Consider the following 9,749-nt stretch of genomic DNA (forward strand, 5'->3'; position numbering starts at 1 on the left):
AATAAATAAATAAATTAGGGGGGTCGCACGCAACTGCAGCACGAGTGAGTCGCACAAAACGTGCGACTGGACCGCGGTTCAGTCGCGTGAAATGCACGACCCCCCCTAAATTTTTTTTCTTTCTCTTTTTCATAAGAAATTCGACTTCACATTACCCTGAAGGCCTGAATTGTTGTTGGCGTTTTGAATTTCTTAGCTTTAGCTCCACAAATTTTGGGTTTTGATTTTGTCTTTTTAAAGTGATAAAAGTGTTATTTAGTGTGATTGGAGAGTTTTATAAAAGTTTTAAATCCAGAGATATTTTTGTCATTTCTTTAAAAGAGATGTAATAAGAACAGTGTCAAAGTTTAAGTATTATCTTAGTGAGTGCTGTCATTAAGCATTAAAATAAGAATACGCCAATCTTTAGATTTCTTTAGATAGTGGTCAGAACATAGACACTTACCGTCGCTTTAGGCTTTATAGTGGACTTTGATGGGAAAGAATCACAAAGAATAGTATTGTGTTTTTTACTCACTTGATTCAGCATATAGAAAATTCCCACATAAGTTGGTACCCTATAAAGTCTTCTCTTTGTGCGGATGAGATTTAATCAAAAAGAAAAGAAGTAATTTGTAATGAAATTTAAACACTATTTGAATACGTGGATGAAATTAAAAAATATAAAGGGGTTCATTTTAAATATGAAAACTATGTAAAATGAGTAAGACTAGAAAATCCTAGACAATAATAGTTATATGCAAATAACGATAAAAAGAAAAAATACATAATACTCCTTTCAATTCAGCATTAACGTCTCATTTGCTTTTTGTACACTATTCATCTCTTACTCTTAGTTTGTATTTTATGATTAATCTATAAGTTAAAACATACTCATGTGGAATCTTATTTGATTCGTCTCAATACAAAAATTATTCATATCAACTTTACATAACTTTTAATTATGCATAATTAGAGATATTAATAATTAAATAAGTACATTAAATAGTTAGTATAAAACAAATGAGACATTAATAGTGAATTGGAGAAAGTATTAAAATAAACAAAATAAAAAAAAGATAAAATAGTCAAATAGGATCTATGTATAGTTTGGCTTGGTTTGTTTAGTTTGGTTTTGTTGGTTGTCCTTAATGGCAACTTCAGTCTCGTTGGTGCCTTTCTTTTCGTGTTTAGGGTGATGTGTGCTTTTTCTAACTTAGGTTGTAAAAATATTTTTTTTGGATTAATAGATTTCTTTAATTGTCAAAAAAAAAAAAGATAAAATAAAATTTCAAAAGCTCTTCTATAAAATAAGACACATCAAAATAATTTACTATTTTTAAATAACAATTATTTACTAATATATGTTGGACTAAAACAACACAAAATGAACATTGATGCTTTAGACAGCTGTCAGAAGTCACTAAAAACTGACAGCAAATCAGCTTCAACAACCAAAACAAAGAAACATACTGACCACTTTAACCAATACTTACAAGTTACAACAAAGTTTTGGTAAAATAATTGGGTGTTGTTAAATTTCGCCACCCTTTTTATTTTTTCGCCACCCCTCCAAATGAAATTACGAATTTGCCCCTGATTTTTTAAAAATTACAATTTTGCCACTCATTTTAAATTTTATATTTATAATAATAATAATAATAATAATAATAACAACAATAATAAAATTAAATAATAATAATTATTATTCAAAAAAAAAAAAAAAAGTTGAGTCGCACAAAAATAGGCGGCTGAACCTAGGTCGAGTCGCCCAGATCTGGGCGACTGAACCTAGGTCGAGTCGCCCAAAATTGGGCGACTGAACCTAGGTCGAGTCGCCCAAAATTGGGCGACTCAATTTTTTTTTTTTTTTTTTTTTTTTTTCTTTTTGGAAAATAATAATAAAAATAATCATAATATTAATACAAATAATAATAATTTATAGATTAATGTGTTCTATTAGCTCAGTTGGTTAGAGCGTTGTGCTATTAACGTGAAGGTCTCAGGTTCGAGACCTGCACAAGCCATTATTTAATAATTATTGATTTTTTAAAAAAATCAATAATTATTAAATAATGGCTTGTGCAGGTCTCGAACCTGAGACCTTCACGTTAATAGCACAACGCTCTAACCAACTGAGCTAATAGAACACATTAATCTATAAATTATTATTATTTGTATTAATATTATGATTATTTTTATTATTATTTTCCAAAAAGAAAAAAAAAAAAAATAAAAATAAAATTGAGTCGCCCAATTTTGGGCGACTCGACCTAGGTTCAGTCGCCCAGATCTGGGCGACTCGACCTAGGTTCAGTCGCCCATTTTTGTGCGACTCAACTTTTTTTTTTTTTTTTGAATAATAATTATTATTATTTAATTTTATTATTGTTGTTTTTATTATTATTATTATTATTATTATTATTATTATTATTATTATTATTATTGTTTTTATTATTATTATTATTATTATTATTATTATTATTATTATTATTATTATTATTAATGTTATTATTATTATTAATTTTATTTATTATTATTATTTAATTTTATTATTGTTTTTATTATTATTATTATTATTATTATTATTATTTTTATTATTATTATTATTATTATTTTTATTATTATTATTATTATAAATAAGAAATTTATAAAGAGTGGCATTTTTGTAATTTTTTAAACTACAGGGGCAAATACGTAATTTTAAAGGGGGGTGGCGAAAAAATGAAAAGGGGTGGCGAACTTTAAGGATTGGGAAATAATTAATAATAAAGAACATATCATAAAAATGTGATAATAGACAGTACAGTGATAAGGGTATGATGTGGTGCCATACAGGACACAGCCATATATAAACCTAAATCATGAAATATCGGTTGGAAAATTTTTTGCAATGCTCTTAATATGGTTCAGTAAATTTGAAACCTTTACGATGAGGTTGATACAACGGAATTTCGATTTTAATCTACAATTTAACGACTCCACTATCAAAAAACAGATGAGTGATCAATATCTTAAGTAGGATCTAAATAAAGGTGGGATCGTACGAACCTACCAAGATCAAAAATATAGGTGACAAGTTCATAACACGTTTTATGATCCTAGTCTCAATCATAGGAAAAATACTTATATTCTAGCTTTTACTAACACATGTAAATATAAGTTAAAAATATATCACCATTACATTTATGAAAATTCAAGTACTAAATGATTTGTAGTTCATAAATGATTATTAAAAGTATTCATTGTTGGAAGATGAATTCAAATAAATCTTCATACCCAACTCAAAACCTTACTGATAAACTAAAATAAACAAATATAACTGTTAATCAATGATCCTATAGCATATCAAAATATATTTGTAAGATATTACGTTCCTGCAATCAGATTCTATCGATGTTGATCTTATTCCATTATCAATCCCAGGTATGATCCAATTTTAACAATTTGGTTGATACAATACGATATGGTTTTTTTTTTTTCCAAAGGTATGAGTTGTGTTTTCAATTTATCAAGCGAAATTTAGGCCATTTTACGCTAGTTTTTTTTTTTTTTTTTTTTTTTTTTTTTTTTTTTTGCCATTTTTGGTGCATTATGATTTCTTTAGCAAATTAGGGGAACCTAATAATTCACTAGCCTCACATATCCTTATTTTAATATTTTAGGTTGTTTTCATAATCTCATTTGTCATTTTAATTTTACTTTATTTTATTTATTGTTCTTCTAAAAAATCTTTCTATTCACACAAATTTTGGACATAATAATTTTTTTTAATCTTATTTCAATCATCATCATCATCATCATTTATCATTTACTATATCTAAAGAAGAAACTATCTGTACATGTGGCAACTTTTGGCTTCTTCCCTTACCTCCTAAACTGATTAGGTAATAATTACGAAATAATTAATACGTTGATTAGTTTATTCTAATTGATTGATACGTTGATTAATACTTTTAATTATTAATAATTAGGAAATAATTGATTAATACTTTTAATCATCATTTATCATTTATCATTTACTATATCTAAAGAAGAAATTATATGTACACGTGGCAACTTCTGGCTTCTTCCTTTACCTCCTAAACTGATTAGGTAATAATTACGAAATAATTAATACGTTGATTAGTTTATTCTAATTGATTGATTCGTTAATTAATACTTTTAATTATTAATAATTAGGAAATAATTGATTAAATACTTTTAATTAGGTAATAATTGATTAAACTTATAAGAGAATAATTAGGAAATAAATAATTAATATTCTTAATACTCATAATTGATTAATTTATCTTATAAATTAATTAGGTAATAAATTGAGAGAATAATTAGAGAATATAAAAGAGGTTTTTACAAATAAAACGTGGCAAATTGAGAGAATATAAAAGAGCTAAATTGAGAGAATAAATTGAGAGAATACATTTAATTCTATTCCTAGATAGAAGAATAAGTAGTTATCTCTAACATATCTAAGTAATTGGAATCAAAGCAATAACATATTTTACGGAAAATATTGATAAATTAATTAGGTAATAAATTGAGAGTATAATGAGTAAATTGATTTGTCTTATACCCTAAATAAATTTACAATAAAGTGAGAGTATAATCATATAATTATCAGTATAATTGATTGATACGTTGTAAGGGGTTCAGTACTGGAAAGTGGCAAATTAAGGTAAAAGAGAATACAATTAGTACCTCATATTATTGTCAGTATAATATATTAGTACACGTCATTATCAGTATAATTAGTTTATTCTAAAATGCCTTGCGGAAAATTAGGTAATAACTTGATTGATTTATTTTATAAACTAATTAGGTAATTAATCGAGAGAATAATTATTAATTGATTTATTTTATATTCCCTAATTAAATTTAGAGAATAATTAGATAATAACTTGAGAGTAAATTTTGGAAAATTAGTAAACTAATTTGTCTTATATTCCCTAAATAACTTACAATATAATAAATGCATAATCATATCATTGTTAGTATATTGAGAGAATACATTGAACTCTATTTTTAGATAGGAGAATATAAAAGAGGTAAATTGATGATAAAACCTCCGTAATAATTAGATAATAAATTAGGAAATAATAAAATTAGATAATAAATTTAAGTAATAGTATGAGAATAATTAGGAAATAATTGATTAATACTCATAATTCTTTTGCTTGTTCCTTTTACATATTACTTCGTATGTAAAACCTCCATATCATAATTCAAAACTTATTAATTAAACAGTTATTTTATACCTTAATTTCTATATATATTGCCTAATGTCCATAAAAACCATAGTAAACCCTCATTTCTTACTAAACCACATTATACAAATAACGGCTCCCCAAAGTCTTTGACACAAGTGATATCAATGTGAACACCGGGGTGTGGAGGATTATGGCAAAGGTTAAATTATATATATTGCGTATTGTCTATAAATATCTTAGTAAACCCTCATTTTTAATCATTTATACTCCTTTTGAACCAATTTAGATGTCTCATTTGCTTGGGCACGGTTATTAAGGATGATGTAGGGTCCATTAAAAAGAATAAGTAGTATAGGGTAAATAGTGAAGGATAGTTGGATAAGTAAGGTATATGGGGGTATATTCGTAATTATTTGTGTGAACTAAGGATATTTAGGTAAAAAAAGATTGACAAAAATAGAAATGGGCAACTAAAAAGACTTTGTCAAATAAGGAAATGGGACAACTAAATTGGTTCAGAGGGAATATAATTTATTTTATCGGATATTTCATGATATACCACTGAGTTTCTTCGAAATTCACCATATACCACACGAAATGTTTTAATTCACCATATACCATTGAGTTTACGTCCGTTAGCACAGAATACCATTAATGACAACTGCCGTCAGTGTGCCGTCAGCACTTCCTTCCTCTAGGGTTCTCTCCATTGAATTCCTCCATTTCCCTCTCTCTCCTCATCGAGAAGGTACTAATTTCTCTTTAATTTCTAAATTTATCATCAAGAAAATTAAATTCAAGCTTCAAATTTTGAATTTTCAATTATCAAATTTTGATTTGAGATTTTGAATAGTTTTAGCAGCATCAATAGCATTTGCACTAATCTCAAACCCTCTTATAGATCTTGTTAAATTGTTTTTGCCTCTTGCAGAGAAAGACCATGGAAGTTTGTTTTCTATGTCAAACAAGAGAAACCCAGTTAAAACAAGAAGAACCCAATTAAAAAAGAAAAAGAAAAACATGCAAAGCAAGATTAACCTTTGAATTCAACAACTTCAAGTGTTGATTTATCAAAAAAAAATCAGGAGGAAGATTAGTAGATCCGACTTCAGTATTATTTTCCAATCAATCAAGAATCTCAAAATTCTAATTTTATAAACGAAAAAAAGGTTTCAGTTAAGGCACAGAAAGATGGAAATACACATTCAGATCTCCAAAATACCAACAAAAAAATCTCATAAACATCCAATTAAAAGACACAACAATTTAAATCAACACCCAGCTTCCCAAAATTCCCAAAAAATATCAAAAAACAAATCTTTTACAAAACTTAACCAAAACCCAATTACCAAAACCAAATAAAAATAGCAAAAGGCTGAGAAATTGATGAATATGTTAATCAAATTAATTACCTTGTATCAAATAGAATCAAAGAATAAATCCAAAGGTATGAAAAATCTGAAATGATCAGAGTGTGCGATGAGAACGGATGAAGAAAATTTTGTTTGATTTGAAATGGTTGAATTGAAAGAGGAGAGAGAAATGAGACTTAATGAGAAGGGATGAAGAGGCTGATGAAAAAGGATGTGAACAGTGGATTCACCGTTCATCAAGCCTAATAATGGCGCCAGTTGAATGCGTAAGGGCATATTGGTAATTTACCACAAACGGCACACTGACGGCAGTTGTCATTAATGGTATTCTGTGCTAACATATGTAAACTCAATGGTATATGGTGAATTAAAACATTTCGTGTGGTATATGGTGAATTTCGAAAAAACTCAGTGGTATATCATGTAATATTCGTTATTTTATTTGTTGTATAATAAGATAATTGTACAAAAGTTAAATTATAGAAGTGGAGTATTATTTTACGTTTAAAAATAGATTCTTTACATTTTGACATTAAGATGTTTCATAATAATTTTTAATAAATAGGAATAATGAGTAATTAACATTATATTTTTTTAAAACAAAATTCTTTTCTAAAAAAATATTTTAAATATGTCGTGCATGGCACGGGTAAATATATATTGTGGGCAAATGTATGACAAAAGTTAAATTATTTACCGTAAATGGATGAAAGGTTAGAATATTAATGTTAATTTTCTCTAAAATTTAACATTTTATCATAATTACTTTGCATACCGATCATTCAGCTATAATTATGGATGTCATTGTTAATCCTTCTTCTAAAGGGAAATTTAACTTGTAACATTGAATTTTCATAAAATATTAGTGGTAGCAATTTTGTAAGTTTTTTCCACATGGTAGCATCCGTTTTATACCTTATCTAACTGTGGTAATATTTTCCGTTAAATTCTTATCAATTTTTGTTTAATTCACCATTTTGACTTTTTACTCTTATTAAGTGTTAGGTTGTTGTCTTTACAATTTGCCCTAAACATTTGAGAACGTTGATAAATTAAACGGTGAATTAAACGTCAAAATGGTGAATGAAAGATTCGAGAACATAAAAATGGTTTAGGGCAAATTATAAAAACAACAACCAACGTAGAAACGTCAAAATGGTAAATTAAATGGAAATTGACAAGAATTTAATGGAAAATGCTACGTCAGTTAGATAAGGTATAAACTAAATGTTACAATCTGAAAAATCTTACAAAAGTACTACTACTAATATTTCATGAAAATTCGAAGTTAACACGTGAAATTTTCCTTTTCTAAACTCTAATAGTAGCTTTTATGAGCAGATGCACCAGATTTAGTATGATGATGATTGACTATTTTAGCTAGAAGTGCATAGTTTGGGGTAAAGCCTGTGCTAAGTATTAAGTATGAATTCTTAACATGCACCACCCTTTCCTAAATCATGCTAAAATGAGCTGCATAAAAAGGGTACTTTTATTTGTTACAAAACCCATGAAGCCAACCAAACAAGCATATGCAGAAACTGAAAATGCAATTCGAAGAATAACAAGTTAGGGATAGATAGTGGGATGATACCTCAAAACTCAAAAGAATTCAGAAAATGGAGGTGTTTTATTGCTTTAAGCACAGGATCGCAATTCCCATCTATAACTTGAAAAAAAAAAAAGAGATCTCACGAAACGTTATGCCCATTATCTGGTACGGTCTTTGTTCATCCATCCATTTTGAGGCTTATTCAAAACCAAAATACATGAGTTTTTCTTTTCCCCTCAAACTCATGTTTGGCGTGTTCTTCGGCCACTTGCCGCCGGCGGTGGTAATTGATTGAGTACGGTACATGCTACATTCAGGGAAGCAGGAAGGGGAAGGGGTAGCGAGTACACGTTTCAATAATGGCAACCATCCCAGAGAAACATACATAATTGTAATTGCAATCTAAAGAAATGGAGATTGGAGGGAAAGATGTATCGTTATTCGACTTATTTCCCCCAATTCTAGGGTTTTTTCTTCACAATCGATAAAAGTTAAAAAGACCACATTGTGAGATTGGCATTACGAATCATTTGTAAAAATGTTAAAATTTCAAGCCTCATTCTTTAAGAAATTTTTTAAATTTGAGTCTATTCCCAGATTATGATTTAAAACAAGACTAATTGCCACTTTGTATTTTTTGGGAAAGTATTTCTCACAATACCGTCCACGTGGAAAATTATTTTTTTTTTATTTTTTCAGACAAAACCGCCACTTGAGATGGCGGTTTGCCTTAAGCACAAAAACGCCACATGAAGTGGCGGTTTGGTCAAGGCAAACCGCCATCTCAAGTGGCGGTTTGGTCCAGGTAAACCGCCACTTCATTTGGCGGTTTGCTTGTGGCTTGATTTTTTTTTCTTTCATTTTAAAATAGTGAACGCAACATACATTAAAGTAGTTCAATATCATCTATTCCATAATAATTAATTACGAACCGGCTTGTTTTGAAAAAAATAATTATGAAAATAATACAAAGATATATTACAGTTATGGAAAGTCATACAATAAGTTGAAGTCATATAAGAATATACAAAGTTTGTTAAACTACAACCCCCGGCCCCTTTTGTTTTGCGCACCGGTGGATGATGATGGTGTGAACTCGTCAACCTCCGCAATGACATTAAGAGCAGGAGCTCGTCGTTGACTAGCACGCTGATATGTGATAATCCTTTGCGGAGGCGATGGATGTGGAGGAGAAGTGTTGATGGAAGCCGGGGGAACGAACGGAGACATAGTAGCGGATGTCGATGGCGATCTGGAAGACCGACCTCGAGTAGATGAGCGCTGGCGACCTCTTGTGGACCGAGAACTGGATCCTTCGGAAGAGCTACCTCGATGGGTTGAACTCCTTGGAGAAGGAGTGTGGAATGTGTCATCTACCCCGCCAATGACGGGTGGAGTCGGTATGAGGTACTCATAACCCGCCTGACTCAATGCATTGGTCAACGACGCGTTAATGGAGCCTAAGGTCTGAGAACATAGCCGATACCCCACGTCAACTGGCGATGTAGCGGCCCCTTAAATCGTGTCATTACATTGTATGAGCACCGATCGGATGCGCTCAGCCTGTTTGTTATCATTATATTGTTAAAAGAGTTACTTAAAACTATTACTATTCGTTATGAGTTTTGAAAGAAAACG

The sequence above is a fragment of the Amaranthus tricolor genome, chromosome 17, assembly GCF_026212465.1.
Source record: "Amaranthus tricolor cultivar Red isolate AtriRed21 chromosome 17, ASM2621246v1, whole genome shotgun sequence".
Lineage (NCBI taxonomy): Eukaryota > Viridiplantae > Streptophyta > Magnoliopsida > Caryophyllales > Amaranthaceae > Amaranthus > Amaranthus tricolor.